Source organism: Bufo gargarizans, chromosome 2, assembly GCF_014858855.1.
Source record: "Bufo gargarizans isolate SCDJY-AF-19 chromosome 2, ASM1485885v1, whole genome shotgun sequence".
Classification (NCBI taxonomy): domain Eukaryota; kingdom Metazoa; phylum Chordata; class Amphibia; order Anura; family Bufonidae; genus Bufo; species Bufo gargarizans.
In genome coordinates, this window is record NC_058081.1 from 528,848,993 (window position 1) to 528,866,209 (window position 17,217).

Sequence of the window (17,217 nt, forward strand, 5' to 3'; positions counted from 1 at the left end):
AGGGTTTCTGTTACCAGAAATACCTAAATTAAACTAGCTGACATTAGCAATGTGCTAATGTCAGCTAAGCCTAACTGGCCTATTCCTAGTTTTATACATGCCCCTGTTACTCCATAAATTTTACTTTTATAATATGCAAATTAGCCTTTAGGAGCAGGAGGGGCATTGCTCCTAGAGGCTCCATTCTCCCACCTCTGTCTCCTCCCTCCAAGTCTTGATTGACAGGGCCAGGCAGCGTTCCCATCTACCTGCCGGCCCTGAGTGCATGGTAAATCTGGCGCCTGCGCTGTGCCGTTTAGTATTCGGCGCAGGCATAGTGAAGGAAAGATGCTCACTGGCTGTCGATTTTCTTACTGCACCTGTGCTGAATACTAAACGGCATGGCTCAGGTTCGAGATTTACCATGCACTCGGGGCCGGCAGGAGGATGCGAACGCTCCCTGGCCCTGCCAATCAAGACTTGGAGGGAGGAGACAGAGGTGGGAGAACGGAGCCTCTAGAAGCAGGGGCAATGCCCCCCTGCTTCTAGAGGCTAATTTGTATATTATAAAAGTTACATTTATGGAGTAACGGGGGCATGGATAAAACTAGGAATAGGCTAGTTAGGTTCAGCTGACATTAGCACATCGTTAATGTCAGCCAGTTAAATTTAGGTATTTCTGGTGACAGAAACCCTTTAAATGTTTCAATCATGTCCTCACTTTGTCTTTCCGCAAGGCTGTACAGATTATATTATTTTAGTCTCTTCTAATATTTACTGTAATGCTTCCACCCTCCACCACTTTTGTAGCCCACCTCCGCACCTGTTTCATTTTATCTATATGTTTTTGTAGATGGGGTCTCCAGAACTGGATACTGAATTCCAGATGTGGCCGCCCTAGAGCTCTATACAGTGGGATCACAATCTCTCTCTTCCTACTGGTTATACCTCTAGCTATACAGCAAAGCATCCTTCTTATTTTCCCTGCCGTTTGTCCACACTGTGAACTCATTTTGAAGCTGTCTGATATCAGGACACCTAAATCCTTCTCTCCTGAAGTCCTTGCTAACAAAGAGCTGCCAATACGATACTCAGACTCAGGGTTTCTTCTCCCCCACTGCATTCATTTTAATTTGGAAATATTGAACAGCAGTTTCCTTTATTTAGACCATTTACCCAGGGAAGCAAAATAATTTTCCATGCTACAAATCCCTCCAGAAATGTTTTACCCTGTTACACACTTTTGTGTCATTGACAAACAGACATTACCTACCAAGCCTTCTCTTATGTCAATATTAAAATGAATTGGATCCAGGACAGACCCTTTACACTACTTGTAACTAGGGATGAGCGACCTTTGTTTTCAAGTTTGGCGTACAAGGTTCGGGTTTGGGTTATCTAAGAATTCCGTTATGGATTATAAGTTATGGTCAACACTACTCGTACCTTGAACAGGTGGGAGGGCACTCAGTATCTGGCAACACATGGACCACAACAAGTAAAATTAAATTAAAAAACAATTTATTCACAAATATGAAAAATAAGATAAATTAATAAAAAAGGATTTGCTGCGTACAGCCCAATAGATTCAAATGACCATAATTTATCTTATTTTTCATATTTGTGAATTAATTATTTTTAAATTTAATTTTACTTGTTGCGGTCCATGTGTTGCCAGATATTGAGTGCCCCCCACCTATTCATGTATTCACCTTAAACCTTTCTATACAGCACTGGGGGTGCTGAGGGGTGTGCACCTGTCCATTAATTGGGCAATTTGGTTGAGTCACTAGTACCACAACTACTTGTAACTTGTCTTTCATAAGAATACAGACCATTTACAACTCTATTCATCAGTCAACTGTGAATCCACTGAACTATCCAGTGGTTTACAGTATCAGCTCTTTATGTGGCACTGGATTCATCGCTTTGGTAAAATCCAGGAAGGCAATATCCATGGTGTCACCTTTGTCCAACACCTTTGTGGCAGTCAAATAAATCAGTAAGATTAGTTCAACATGATCTTCTCTCAGTAAAGCCGTGCTGTTTTGGATCTAAAAATGTGCTTGTTTTTATGTGTCTGCTATCTTCTTTATTCAGTCCTTTTGCAATCCTGCACAAGAAGTTCTCCGTTCTCTATTTTGTATTTTATACTTGAAATCTTATAATTATTCCACATTTCTATCATTGCCCTTTCCTTTCCACAATTGTCTTAAAAGTAATAACATCTAAAAACAAACTTACTGCAGTATGGGGGACAGAGAGAGCTCAGGACATCTCCAGTAAGGGCTCATGCACATGTCTACAGTTTCTGTCCACATCCGATCCGCGTGTTTTACGGATCAGATGCAGACCCATTCATCTCAAAGGGGGCCTCAAAAGATGTAGAGAGCAGACCCATGTGGTGCCTGCATCTGCAAGTCTGTTCCATGGCCCCACAAAAAAAATATTCTTGCCTGTTTTGCGCACAAGGATAGGACATTTTTGCAGGAGTGCATGAGCCCCAAATGTAAGACATGGAACTCCTCTACACAGACCCTTCCATGTAACATAATAGACAGTAGGAAGCTGCTTTTGAGGTAACAGTGCCTCTCCCCACCTAATATGGGCACCTGCATATGGCACGTCCATCCACACTTTATATGAAGTTTTCATAGTCTTATAAATAAGTACTTATAAGTCTTACCTGAGCACCTGTGCTTGCTTCATGCAGCATCTACACCAGGACAAGACACTCCAGAGCTGTTGTAGTCAGATATCAGCAATGATTAACTAATCAAAGAGCTGCCTCATGATTGACTCTTATTTGGGATTGTTTTATTTGTCTTTCTCAGTTATTGATCAGTGAAAATAAAGGGTCCAAGGCAACATGGACAATACTGCCATAATAGTATTATAGAACTGATCAAATCATTGTTCAACTTCCCTCCTGGACTGAAAAAAGTAAAGAAATGTTAAATAAAATGTTAAAAAAGCAAAAATGATTTATTATGTCACAAAATAAAAAAGTACACATAATTGATATTGTCACATCCATAACAACTTCTATATAATGATCAAGTCATGAAAAAAATGAATGTCATGAAAAAAATAATTATTATTTTGGTCACTTTGCCCTCCATACAATGGAATAAAAAGCAATCAGCCATATGCACAATAAAATAGTACCAATGAAAATATCAACTTGTTGCACACAAAAAAGTCCTTACACAGCCAAGTTGATGGAAAAATGGTGACACAAAAACATATTTCTAAAAATGTTTTTTTTTCTAAAACAAAATGTACTAAAGCATAAAAAACTATATAGATCACCCTAATTCTATTGCCCCAATTGTATTATGCCACACAGTGAATGCTGTAAAATCAAAACCCCAAAACAGCTAAATTGCTGTTTGATTGCAACCCCTCCTCCCAAAAAAATTCAATAAATCTAATCTAATCATTAAATTAAATTATATGTTCCCAAAATAGTGCAGTTTAGTGTTGATCGAGCACTGTAGTGCTCGGGGGCTTGGGCCAAATACATTGTAATGTTCAGGTGCTAGACCGAGCACCCGAGCAGAATGGAAGTCAATAGGAGAACCCGAGCATTAAACCAGGTACCGCCTTCTCTGAAAATGGCCTGGTTCATAGGAAAATGTCAGAAATTGATGGAAACACCACCAAAATGGTTCTGGAACAGCATAGGGAGGATGTCTGGATGCATCTTGTACTTGCAGGTCACTGCTGGATGTTGTCCGAATAGTACGCCAATTTTACAGACTGACAATAATACGCACAAAACCGAAGGAAAAAATATATATATTTTACCGGTAAAATTTATAGGAAACATTCCTTCCTGTATATTTACTTGTATACAAAGTGCAAGTGCTGTCAAAAATTATAAGGAAGAGGCACTCCGATACAACCTGTATATCACATAAAGGAGGGCCTCATTCACATTGTGGTACAATTGTTCATGTAGTGGGACTCCTACACTCATAAAGCCTATGCACTAAGTGAAAGGGCTGCCACAAATTACAAGGAACCGGCATTCCAATACACCCTTTGTTACACATAGAGAAGGGCATCATACACAGCCTTGAAAAATTATGATTGATAGCCTTCTGGTGACCCTCAAAAACATTTGGAGCCAGGGCCTGCTGATCTGACCATCTAAAACATTATGGGCGAGGGCCTGCTGCCGCTGTGGTGACTCTCGATAACCTGGCAACGATTGCACGTCCCCATGACAGCGACGATCCATTTGGATGTCTGCCCTATCAATTTTCGGTGTTATTTTCAGCCCCAACCATGTAGACCATAGATAACGGGGGAATCATGGTTCGATCCCGGAGAGGGCCTGAGAAACAGCTATGGCTACCACATCCAAGCAAGACAGCATGCGCGCAAATTACCTATTAGGTATAATTAGGTGAGGGCCTGCAGGTGAGTTGACCCTGTAAAGGATTTTAGTTGCGGGCCTGCTTGTGAGCTGACCCTCTAAAACATTATATGCGAGGGCCTTTAGGTGAGCTGACCCTGTAAAACATTATATGCAAGGGCATGCAGGTGAGCTGACCCTCTAAAAAATAAAATGCGAGGGCCTTCAGGTGAGCTGATCCTGTAAAAGATTTGAGGTGCGGGCCTGCTGGTGAGCTGACCCAGTAAAAGATTTGAGCTACGAGCCTGCTGGTGAGCTGACTCTGTAAAAGATTGTAGGTTAGGGCCTGCTGGTGAGCTGACCCTCTAAAACATTATAATGTGGCTCTACGAATGGTGGGGCCAAAACAAGTACAGGCGATAGTAGATTGGCTTACTGACAGTGCACATTGTCTCCCACCCAGTCTCTTGCTGAAAGATCAAAGAGTTAGCACCTGCAGCTGATGTCCATCAGTCTTTCACCTCACCCCCTTGAAAATCTGCCAAGCAGTCTGAGCCCCAAGTCATGCAGCAGTCTCTTCTGATTTTTGATGACTCTGCGAGCCGGATTTCCCAGGGCCATCCACATACAGTAGCCCTGCCCCAGAAGTGGAAAAGATTGAGTGCACTGATGCCCAACCACTTATGTTTTAAGATTAGTACATGGGAGGACCATCGCAGCACATCTCGGATGATGATGAAACACAGGTGCCAACTGCTTTGGCTTTCTGCAGTGTGCAGACCAACAAGGAGGGCAGGGGTGAAGACTGGGCGGAAGATTATGTGGAGGTCGATGAGGTCCTCGACCCCACATGGAATCAAGGTCATGCGAATGACCTGTGTGGTTCGGAGTAAGAGGCGGTGGTCGCACAGAGCCACCAACACAGCAGGAGAGGGATCAGGGTGCAAAAGCGGAGCGGCAGTTCCCCAGACAGTACGCAGCAAGGGACCGAACACACCAAAACCAGCTCCAAGGAGTTCCCTGGCTTGAGAGTTTTTCAGTCAATGTGCTGACAACAAGACACGAGTGGTTTGCAAGCTGTGCAATCAGAGCCTGAAGCGAGGCATGAACGTTCTCAACCTGAGCACAACCTGCATGACCAGGCATTTAAGTGCAAAGCACGAGCTTCAGTGGAGTAGACACCTCAAAAACAAAGAAAGGTCTCTGGCTCCTCCTGCTTCCAATTCTGCTGCAGTCTCGGCCTCTCCATCTACCTCTAGAGTGACAGTGGCACCTGCCACCCCACAAACAGAGGATCTGCCAGCAACACCACCACTTGGGTCACCAAGCATCTCCACAAAGCGTTCAGCTCAACATCTCCCAAATACTGGAGCGGAAGAGTAAGTACCCCCCTTCCCACCTGTGATCCCTGGCCCTCAATGCCAGCATTTCAAAATTACTGGCCTTTGAAATGCTGTAATTTCATCTGATGGAGACGGAGAGTTTCAAAAGCCTTATCATACCCTACCATGTATATGTTTATGCAATACTTGTGATATTTATACCTGTATTGTTCCTTGTTTTTTTATATCAGTTTTTTATGAAAATAAAAATTATCAATAAAAAAAAAAAGCCTTATGGCCGCGGCTGTCCCACAGTACGTCATGCCCAGCCATCACTACTTTTCCAGGTGATCCATCCTTTCCCTGCGCAACCAAGTGGGGTACAAAATCAGGTGTGCACTGTGCAACGCCATCTGTGGCAAGGTCCACCTAACTACGAATACGTGGACCAGTAAGCATGGTCAGGGACGTTATATCTCCCTAACAGCACACTGGGTAAATGCAGTGGCGGCCGGGCCTGAGGCGGATAGCAGTTTGGCGCATGTCCTTCCACCACCGAGGATTGCAAGGCGCTTCAGTTTACCTCCTGTTGCTTCCTACTCCACTTCCTCATCCTCTACCAGCTCCTCATCCAGTCAGCGTAACACCTTCACCACCAACTTCAGCACAGCCAAGGGTAAACGACAGCAGGCACTTTTAAAACTTATCTGTTTGGGGGACAAACCCCACACCACGCAGGAGCTTTGGACGGGCCTTGAACAACAGACCGATGAGTGGTTGGTGCCAGTGAGCCTCAAGCCCGGCCTGGTGGTGTGCGATAATGGGCAAAAACTCGTAGCAGCTTTGGGACTAACCGGTTTGACGCACATCCCTTGTCTGGCGCTTGTGCTGAATTTAGTGGTGCAGAGGTTCCTTAAAAATTACCCCGATATGTCAGAGCTGCTGCAGAATGTGCGCGCTTTCGATGTTCTCACCCTGCTGCTGCTCGCCTGTCAGTGCTGCCGCTCACCACCTTATATGCGACATGCCCACAAGGTAGAACTCCACCTTGCACTTGCTGGCCAGACTGTGTGAGCAGCAGCAGGCGATAGTGGAGTTTCAGCTGCAGCACGCACAGGTGAGTCGCTCTGCGGAACAGCACCACTTCACCACCAATGACTGGACCTCCATGCGAGACCTGTGTTCCTTGTTGCGCTGTTTCGAGTACTCTACCAACATGGCCAGTGCCAATAACGCCATCCTCAGCGTTACTATCTCACTTCTATGCCTCCTTGAAAAACCGCTTGTGGTGATGATGGAAGAGGATGTGGCACAGGAGGAGGAGGAGGAGGAGGAGGAGGAAGAGGAGGAAGAGGGATTATTTCATAGGGTTTCCGGCCAGTCATTCACAAGTGGCTCCAAGGGTGGGTTCCTGCACCCACAAATGCCAGATACACAATTGTCCAGCCAGGGCACAGTTCTGGAGGATGATGAGGAGGATGAACCGAGTTCACAGCAGGGTGGCACCCAAGCCAGCTCATGGCCTTCACTGGTGCATGGCTGGCGGGATACACCTTCCACAGAGGACAGATTGTCATTGCTTCTGGGCAGCCTGGCACACATGAGCGATTACATGCTGCAGTGTCTCTGCAACGACCGCCGAGTTGCCCACAATTTAACTTGTGCTGATTACTGGGTGGCCACGCTGCTGGATCGCCATTACAAGGACAACGTACCGTCCTTAATTCAATCACTGGAGCATGATCTTAAGATGCGTGAGTACAAGCGCATGCTGGCAGATGCGCTGCTGGTGGAATTCCCACCTGACAGCAAAGGGAAAGGGGAAGCACAAGGCAGAGGAGGAGGAAGGTGTTGCCAATGCAGCTGGGGCACCACCAGCACCTCAGAAGGCAGGGTTAGCATGGCCGAAATGTGGAAAAGCTTTGTCAGCATGCCACAACAACCAGCACCACAAGCTGATATGGAACGTCTTAGCAGGAGGCAGCATTTCAGCAACATGGTGGAGCAGTATGTGTGCACACGCCTACACATACTGAATTACGGGTCTGCCCCCTTCAACTTCTGGGTCTCCAAATTGGGTACTTGGCCTGAGCTTGCCCTTTACGCCTTGTAGGTACTGGCCTGCCCTGCAGCCAGTGTATTATCTAAGCGTGTGTTTTGCACGGCAGTGGGCGTTATCACAGACAATCGCAGCAGCCTGTCCAGAGCCAATGTGGACAAGCTCACGTTCATTAAAATGAACCAAGCATGGATCCCACAGGACTTGTCCGTACCTTGTGCATAATAGACATGTATACCGGCCTTACCCAGTCATTGTTATACTACAGCGCAATTGATTATTGTTGTATTTTTGATATTTCTCATTCTTTTGGGGTGTACCCTAATAAATAAATATTAAAATCAAAAACCAGTGTTGGCTACCTCCTCCTCCTCCACTGCCGCTTCCACCTACTCTGCTACGTCCACTGCCTCCTCAACCTCCTACTCCATATGGACCTCCACCTCATACATCAAGATAAAAAAATATATTTGTACGTATTTTATGTTACGTCATTTCACTAATTTGTCTGTTATATTTTCGGGTGAAATTCACCAATTTTTGGCTGTGATATACCCCTGTTCTACCTAGTAGACAGGTTAATAAATATCACTAATTTTTCTGTTACATTCTTGGGTGACATTTTACCATTTTTGCTGTGAATAAACCACTGCTCTGCATAGGTGACAGGGACAGAAATTTAAAAAAATCATCTGTTCCATTTCTGGCAAAGAAAACCCCCTGCTCTGCATAGGTGACAGGGAATAAAATGTGTTAAATTCGTCTTTAATTGGCCCTTTCATTCAATCCTTCCTCTTTAATAACTTTTCCCACATTTCAGCTCGATCAAATTGCAGCCATTGACCTACCTTGGATGTGGTCTCCCTTTCTCACACCCCCTCTCCGGCATGGAACCCTGATTCGCCGCTAAACGTGGTCAACATGGTAAGCGCAGAAAAGAACATCGAAAGTTGATAGAGCAGATATACAATTCAATCGTGGACATCACGGGGACGTGCGACATAGTGGAGCAGTATGTGTGCACACACCTACAGTACTGACTGATGGGTCTACCCCCTTTAACTTCTGGGTCTACAAATTGGGCATATGGTCTGAGCTTGCCCTTTACGCCTTGGAGGTGCTGGCCTGCCCTGCAACCAGTGCATTGTCTGTACCCTAATTTAAACCCCAAAAAATAAAAAAATAAATAAAAAAGTTGTGTAGGCTATCTGCTCATCCTACACCGCCGCTTCCTCCTCTTCAACTTTCTACTCCATATGGACCTCGTCCTCCAAGATCAAGATTATAATTTATTATTTTTACATATTTTATGTTATATTAAGTAATTTCCCTATCCACATTTGTTTGCAGAGCACTTACCATGCTATTAACCACAGTTTACTTCCATTTGCAGCCCTCTAGCCCTTTCCATGACTTTTTACAGCCATTTTAGTGCTCAAAAGATCAGGTTCGAGGTCAAGTTCAGGTCCCGAACTTGAACTTTTTTGTGAAGCTCGGCCCAACCCGTCAAACCCGATTATCCAGGTGTCCGCTCAACTCTATTAGTTAGACCTCAGATGTACCTCTCAGAGAGATCATACAGTACTTAAATAACTTAAAGTGAGAGTACAGATACTCAAGAGAGAAATGTATCCACCATTTTATGTTGAATGACAATATTGAACAGTTAAGTCACCATCTTATGTATACTGCCATTTTGTGATATCTTTTCAACACGTGTTATGTACAAGGACTATCTGCTGCGGAGGTGGCAGTGTTATATATGAAGAAAAGTTGACGTTAATAAAGAAGTAATTTCAAGAATTTGGTGTGCTCTTTAAACCTACTGTTTCAATAGAACGGCGCTAGAGGAATTACTGAGTAATAGACAGTCTGGTTAGACTAAAAGTCAGAGATATTAAAATTCTTCTAATGCCACAGTGCAAAAGGCACTTCATAGTGCTGCGCCTGCCACACGGGTCACGGGAAACGCAGCCTAACATGAAGTCAGCCATGTGTGCCAGAGTCCCAACAGGCAAGACTTCGCTGTCGTCATCAGGAGGATCACTCTCAATCTCCTCCTCCTCTTCAGCCCACCCACGCTGAACAGATGAAATAAACTTTCATGGGTACTACCCTCTGTAGCTGAGGCAACCGTCTCCTGCTCCTCCTCCTCTTTATCGTCCAATTCGCGCTGAGAAGACGAACTGAGGGTGGTCTGGCTATCACCCTGTGTAATGTCTTCCCTCATTTCCACCTCTTCCACATGCAAAGTGCCGTCCTTAATTGTGAGCAGCGAGCTTTTGAGTAGACACAAAAGTGGGATGGTTACACTGATAATATGGTTATCGCTGCTCACCATCTGTGTTGATTCCTCAAAGTTTCTTGAAACCTCCGAGAGTTCAGACATCCATGCCCACTCCCCGCTTGTTAATAGCGGAAGCTGACTGGAAAGGCGACGATCATGTTGCAGCTGGCATTCCACTACTGCCCTCTGCTGCTCAAAGCCTGGCCAACATGTGGAACGTGGAGTTCCAGCGCATGCTCACGTCGCATAACAGCCGGTGAGCTGGCAATTTCAAGCACTGCTGCAACATTGACAGACCGGCTCAAGCTGTCGGTGACTTGCAGAAATGTGCACACATGCTGCGCACCTTCACCAGTAGCTCAGGCAAATTGGGGTAGGTTTTGAGAAACCGCTGAACCACAAGGTTGAACACGTGGGCTAGGCATGGGATGTGTGTGAGCTTGCCGAGCTCCAAAACCACCACCAAGTTACGGACATTTTCAGACACAACCATGCCTGGTTCTAGGTTGAGTGGCAAGCTCAGTCTGGTCTCTTATCCCCTGCCACAGCTCTGCGGCGGTGTGCTGTTTGTCCCATAGGCATATCAGCTTCAGCACGGCCTGTTGACGCTTCCCCACTGCAGTGCTACACTGCTTCCAGCTACCGACGGATGGCTGACTGATGCTGCAAGAAGATAATTCTGAGGTGGAAGTCGAGGAGGAGGCAGAGTAGGAGAAGTGGGAATTGGAACCACTAACATAGGTTGTGGCAGAAACCCTGATGGAATTAGGGCCTGCTATCCTTGGTGTTGGTGGCGCCTGTACCATCCCAGGGTTCGACTTGCTCCCGGCCTCCACAGCGTTCACTCAGTGTGCCGTCAGGGAAATATAGCGTCCCTGGCCGAATGCACTTGTCCATGTGTCTGTGGTTAAGTGGACCTTCCCAGTAACTGCATTGGTCAGGGCACATGTGATGTTACGGGACACATGTTGTAAGGCGGGCACTGCGCACAGTGAAAAATAGTGGCGCTGGGGACTGCGTAACGAGGGACGGCCACCGACACCAGTGTCCTCAGTGTCCACAAGACTAAATGGCAACATTTTCAGGGCCAGTAATTAGTGATGAGTAGGGATGAGCGAACTCGAACTGTATAGTTCGGGTTCGTACCGAATTCTGGGGTGTCCGTGACACGGACCCGAACCCGGACATTTTCGTAAAAGTCCGGGTTCGGTGTTCGTCGCTTTCTTGGCGCTTTTGTGACGCTTTCTTGGCGCTTTTTGAAAGGCTGCAAAGCAGCCAATCAACAAGCGTCATACTACTTGCCCCAAGAGGCCATCACAGCCATGCCTACTATTGGCATGGCTGTGATTGGCCAGAGCACCATGTGACCCAGCCTCTATTTAAGCTGGAGTCACATAGCGCCGCCCGTCACTCTGCTCTGATTAGCGTAGGGAGAGGTTGCGGCTGTGACAGTAGGGCGAGATTAGGCAGATTAACTCCTCCAAAGGACTTGATTATTGATCGATCTGCAGCTGTGGGTCATTGAGCTGCTGATACTCAATTGCTCACTGTTTTTAGGCTGCCCAGACCGTTTGTCAGTCACATTTTTCTGGGGTGATCGGCGGCCATTTTGTGTCTTGTGGTGCGCCAGCACAAGCTGCGACCAAGTGCATTTAACCCTCAATGGTGTGGTTGTTTTTTGGCTAAAGCCTACATCAGGGTGAAGCTGTCACACCAAGTGCATTTAACCAGCAATAGTCTGTTTATTTTTTGGCCATATACTACATCAGGGGCAAGCTGCGCCTGTCACCAAGTGCATTTAACCCTCAATGGTGTGGTTGTTTTTTGGCTAAAGCCTACATCAGGGTGAAGCTGTCGCACCAAGTGCATTTAACCAGCAATAGTCTGTTTATTTTTTGGCCATATACTACATCAGGGGCTAGCTTCGCCCGTCACCAAGTGCATTTAACCCTCAGTAGTGTGGTTGGTCAAGCTATCACACCAAGTGCATTTAACCAGCAATAGTCTGTTAATTTTTTGGCCATATACTAAATCAGGGGCAAGCTGCGCCCGTCACCAAGTGCATTTAACCAGCAATAGTCTGTTCATTTTTTGGCCATATACTACATCAGGGGCAAGCTGCGCCCGTCACCAAGTGCATTTAACCCTCAGTAGTGTGGTTGGTCAAGCTATCACACCAAGTGCATTTAACCAGCAATAGTCTGTTCATTTTCTGGCCATATACTAAATCAGGGGCAAGCTGCGCCCGTCACCAAGTGCATTTAACCAGCAATAGTCTGTTCATTTTTTGGCCATATACTACATCAGGGGCAAGCTGCGCCCGTCACCAAGTGCATTTAACCCTCAGAAGTGTGGTTGGTCAAGCTATCACACCAAGTGCATTTAACCAGCAATAGTCTGTTCATTTTTTGGCCATATACTAAATCAGGGGCAAGCTGCGCCTGTCACCAAGTGCATTTAACCAGCAATAGTCTGTTCATTTTTTGGCCATATACTACATCAGGGGCAAGCTGCGCCCGTCACCAAGTGCATTTAACCCTCAGTAGTGTGGTTGGTCAAGCTGTCACACCAAGTGCATTTAACCAGCAATAGTCTGTTCATTTTTTGGCCATATACTACACCAGGGGCAAGCTGCGCCCATCACCAAGTGCACTTAACCAGCAATAGTGTGGTTATTTTTTGGCCATATCCCAGTCTAATTCTGTCACTAAATCCATACCGGTCACCCAGCGCCTAAATACTAGGCCTCAAATTTATATCCCGCTAAATCTCTCGTTAACGCTGTCCTGTTGTGGCTGGGAAAGTTATTTAGTGTCCGTCAAAGCACATTTTTTGTTCTGGGTTGAAATACAATTCCCAATTTAGCAATTTCATAATTTAGTGGTTCCTGCTATATCAGAGCTATTTGAAATCTATCCCTAAAAGGGTATATAATATTCAAGGTGCACATAGGGTCATTCAGAATAACTTCACACACACGCTACTGTGCATTTCCAAGTCCAATTCTGTTAGTAAATCCATACCGGTCACCCAGCGCCTAAATACTAGGCCTCAAATTCATATCCCGCTAAATCTCTCGTTACCGCTGTCCTGTTGTGGCTGGGAAAGTTATTTAGTGTCCGTCAAAGCACATTTCTTGTTCTGGGTTGAAATACAATTCCCAATTTAGCAATTTCATAATTTAGTGGTTCCTGCTATATCAGAGCTATTTGAAATCTATCCCTAAAAGGGTATATAATATTCAAGGTGCACATAGGGTCATTCAGAATAACTTCACACACACGCTACTGTGCATTTCCAAGTCCAATTCTGTTAGTATATCCATACCGGTCACACAGCGCCTAAATACTAGGCCTCAAATTTATATCCCGCTAAATCTCTCGTTACCGCTGTACTGTTGTGGCTGGGAAAGTTATTTAGTGTCCGTCAAAGCACATTTTTTGTTCTGGGTTGAAATACAATTCCCAATTTAGCAATTTCATAATTTAGTGGTTCCTGCTATATCAGAGCTATTTGAAATCTATCCCTAAAAGGGTATATAATATTCAAGGTGCACATAGGGTCATTCAGAATAACTTCACCCACACGCTACTGTGCATTTCCAAGTCTAATTCTGTTAGTAAATCCATACCGGTCACCCAGCGCCTAAATACTAGGCCTCAAATTTATATCCCGCTAAATCTCTCGTTACCGCTGTCCTGTTGTGGCTGGGAAAGATATTTAGTGTCCGTCAAAGCACATTTCTTGTTCTGGGTTGAAATACAATTCCCAATTTAGCAATTTCATAATTTAGTGGTTTCTGCTATATCAGAGCTATTTGAAATCTATCCCTAAAAGGGTATATAATATTCAAGGTGCACATAGGGTCATTCAGAATAACTTCACACACACACTACTGTGCATTTCCAAGTTCAATTCTGTCACTAAATCCATACCGGTCACCCAGCGCCTAAATACTAGGCCTCAAATTTATATCCCGCTGAATTTGAATACAATACATTGGGCCAAATAATATTTTTGTTGTTGTGGTGAACCATAACAATGAGGAAAACATCTAGTAAGGGACGCGGACGTGGACATGGTCGTGGTGGTGTTAGTGGACCCTCTGGTGCTGGGAGAGGACGTGGCCGTTCTGCCACATCCACACGTCCTAGTGTACCAACTACCTCAGGTCCCAGTAGCCGCCAGAATTTACAGCGATATATGGTGGGGCCCAATGCCGTTCTAAGGATGGTAAGGCCTGAGCAGGTACAGGCATTAGTCAATTGCGTGGCCGACAGTGGATCCAGCACGTTCACATTATCTCCCACCCAGTCTTCTGCAGAAAGCGCACAGATGGTGCCTGAAAACCAACCCCATCAGTCTGTCACATCACCCCCATGCATACCAGGGAAACTGTCTCAGCCTCAAGTTATGCAGCAGTCTCTTATGCTGTTTGAAGACTCCGCTGGCAGGGTTTCCCAAGGGCATCCACCTAGCCCTTCCCCAGCGGTGAAAGACATAGAATGCACTGACACACAACCACTTATGTTTCCTGATGATGAGGACATGGGAATACCACCTCAGCATGTCTCTGATGATGACGAAACACAGGTGCCAACTGCTGTGTCTTTCTGCAGTGTGCAGACTGAACAGGAGGTCAGGGATCAAGACTGGGTGGAAGACGATGCAGGGGACGATGAGGTCCTAGACCCCACATGGAATGAAGGTCGTGCCACTGACTTTCACAGTTCGGAGGAAGAGGCAGTAGTGAGACCGAGCCAACAGCGTAGCAAAAGAGGGAGCAGTGGGCAAAAGCAGAACACCCGCCGCCAAGAGACTCCGCCTGCTACTGACCGCCGCCATCTGGGACCGAGCACCCCAAAGGCAGCTTCAAGGAGTTCCCTGGCATGGCAATTCTTCAAACAATGTGCTGACAACAAGACCCGAGTGGTTTGCACGCTGTGCCATCAGAGCCTGAAGCGAGGTGTTGAGGGAAGTGTTAGATTTAAATATATATGTATATATATGCCCTTACATATATGCATGAATATTGGCCCTTTTATATTGTGTATATGTACATGCAGGTAGATCTGCCCCAAACATCTATATGTGTGTATCTGCCATGGCTCTCCCCCACCTCTCCTGCCCTGAGTCCCCCTATAATCCTAATATCCCCTGTGTTCCCCCAGGATTGTAGATCCCTCATATCCCCTGTTCCGTAATACCCCTGGTTATTCCCCGTAGGGATAGTATATTGCCAGGATTGGGTGGGCTGCTGGAAAAGTGTATGCATGTGTATTATTTCAATTGTAGTTAGAAGTTGGGGAGGACTTGGGACTGTGTTAGTGTAGTATAGTGTGTGTACTTATATTGTTGTGTGCTGCTATAAATATATCTATCTATTCCATTGATATAGATATATATAGTTATAAGCAAATACATATAGTGTGTGAATAAATCCCTGCAGAGCATTACACCTCTGCATTGCTTTGTCCCTGACCATTAACCCCTTCACAACATGAGGCCCAGCTTCTGCCCTGCAAGTCCCTGCAGAGCATAAACACCCTTTCCTGAGTAACCCTTGCCCCGCCTTACCCAAAACCCTGTGTTCCTTGGCCTGCAGGTATTAACCCCTGCAGGGCCACAATTGTGTGATTAACCCACTTGTGCCCCCGTAGGGACAGTGAGTAGCCAGGCGGGTGTATAACCGATAATTGTATGTATGTAAGTGTATTATTGCAATGTATAGATAGTATGTGGGGTGGAATTTGGGATTGTGCTGTGTAGTGTGGTTAGGCTTGTATTGTGTTTATTGTAGTACTGTTTCTATACTGCGGTGTGTACTTCTATATGTATATATATTCATATCCATTGATCTATGAATATATATAGATATAGCATATTGTTAGACTTGTATAATTGTATTGTGTAATAAATATTCTTTATTGTTCATAATACAGTGTATGGTGTTTTTAGTAGTCGCCGCCGTAGTATAGTGATAGTAAGTCGCACGTAGTGTAGTTCAGTGTAGTGTATAGGTAACAGAGGTAGTTAACATAGTTAACCTATTTATATATTATGATGAAGGCATAAATAGGCGGAGTCATCACTAGACGGCTCCTCCTATTTATGAATATTAATTATTGAGATTTGCATAAATATCAATAATTAATATCCCCTTTAACATTGGCGAGTCAGGCCCACTGCTAGGAATTTGTATCTGTGTTTGGTTTTGGTGAGAGAAATAGTTTACGCTGTGAACTAGTCAGGTGGGAGGGACGCGGTCAGTGGATTCTGAGCGTCCATAGCCTGATAGTTCGGACAGGTAAAGCGGATTTCTCAATTAGAACTAGACACAAGGCAATTTCTACAGCAGAGAACCTAAAATCTTTTGTGATTTTTGTGTATTAACAATTTTCTGATTGCCTTGCACGCCCACTTAACACTGGAGATAAGTCGTCACATGCGTGACTGAAGAGAGGACCATCACCGTCGGAGCTGAACAGAGAAGTCCGGCTGGAGGGGAGAAGGCGTTAAAGGACCTCCTCCACGCAGCACACAAGGGACAACAAAGGACAGCACCAAGGAATATGGCCTCTCATCAAGACGTAAGTATGGACTTCTCCACACTACACCAGCTAGCTAAACACAGCACATTTAACCCCCTCCTCCCCACCACTCACAAGTCAGCAGAAATGCTGTGGTCCGATTTGTTAACACAGGCTTGTAGTTACGACAAGCTATGTGTTAACAAACGGACGGTGTTGAACAAGGCCACCAAACGGCTTCGGATGCTAGCCAAACTTGTGCAAACATTTGAGGTTAGCATCTGCAAGCCAATGGAAGTTGCGCTGGTGTCTCGGTCAACGGAGACAATTCCTCCGAACATTCACTGCCAATGCTGTGCTAATAATTCGGACCAGGTTTCGGCATTGCGGGCACAGCTGGCAGAGAATGTGCAGTCTACTGTTGACCGAGATGCGCAGGTGGCTAGGATAGAGTCACAGTTAGTAGAGCTGCAGAGGCAGAAGGAGGAAATTGAGGCTAAGTTGACTCAGTCTTATACTGAGGTCAAGGCCTTCAAGGAGCGGACTGCCTCTACTGACGTGACGGTAACCAAATTGAAGGCTGAGGTTGCTGTAAGGTCCCAGCTAATGTCTGGCATGCAACAGGTTATCACCAATTTGGTGCCGGCCCTTTCTTTTTCCGTAAAGTCAGGGGCGGA

General features: G+C 45.4%; 1 protein-coding gene across 5 annotated transcripts in view; it reads right to left on the reverse strand.

The window, feature by feature from the left end:
* LOC122928542 (solute carrier organic anion transporter family member 1C1-like) overlaps window positions 1-17,217 on the reverse strand; it is a 214,205-nt gene that overhangs the window by 171,126 nt on the left and 25,862 nt on the right. For 3 of the 5 annotated variants that reach the window (XM_044281480.1, XM_044281477.1, XM_044281476.1), the window contains one exon: window positions 2,666-2,913. The exons of 1 other annotated variant lie outside the window; for it this stretch is intronic. The gene's annotated coding sequence lies outside the window, so the exon portion shown is untranslated. The remainder of the gene's footprint in view (window positions 1-2,665; window positions 2,914-17,217) is intronic. One more of the 5 variants, XM_044281478.1, reaches the window with a different exon arrangement.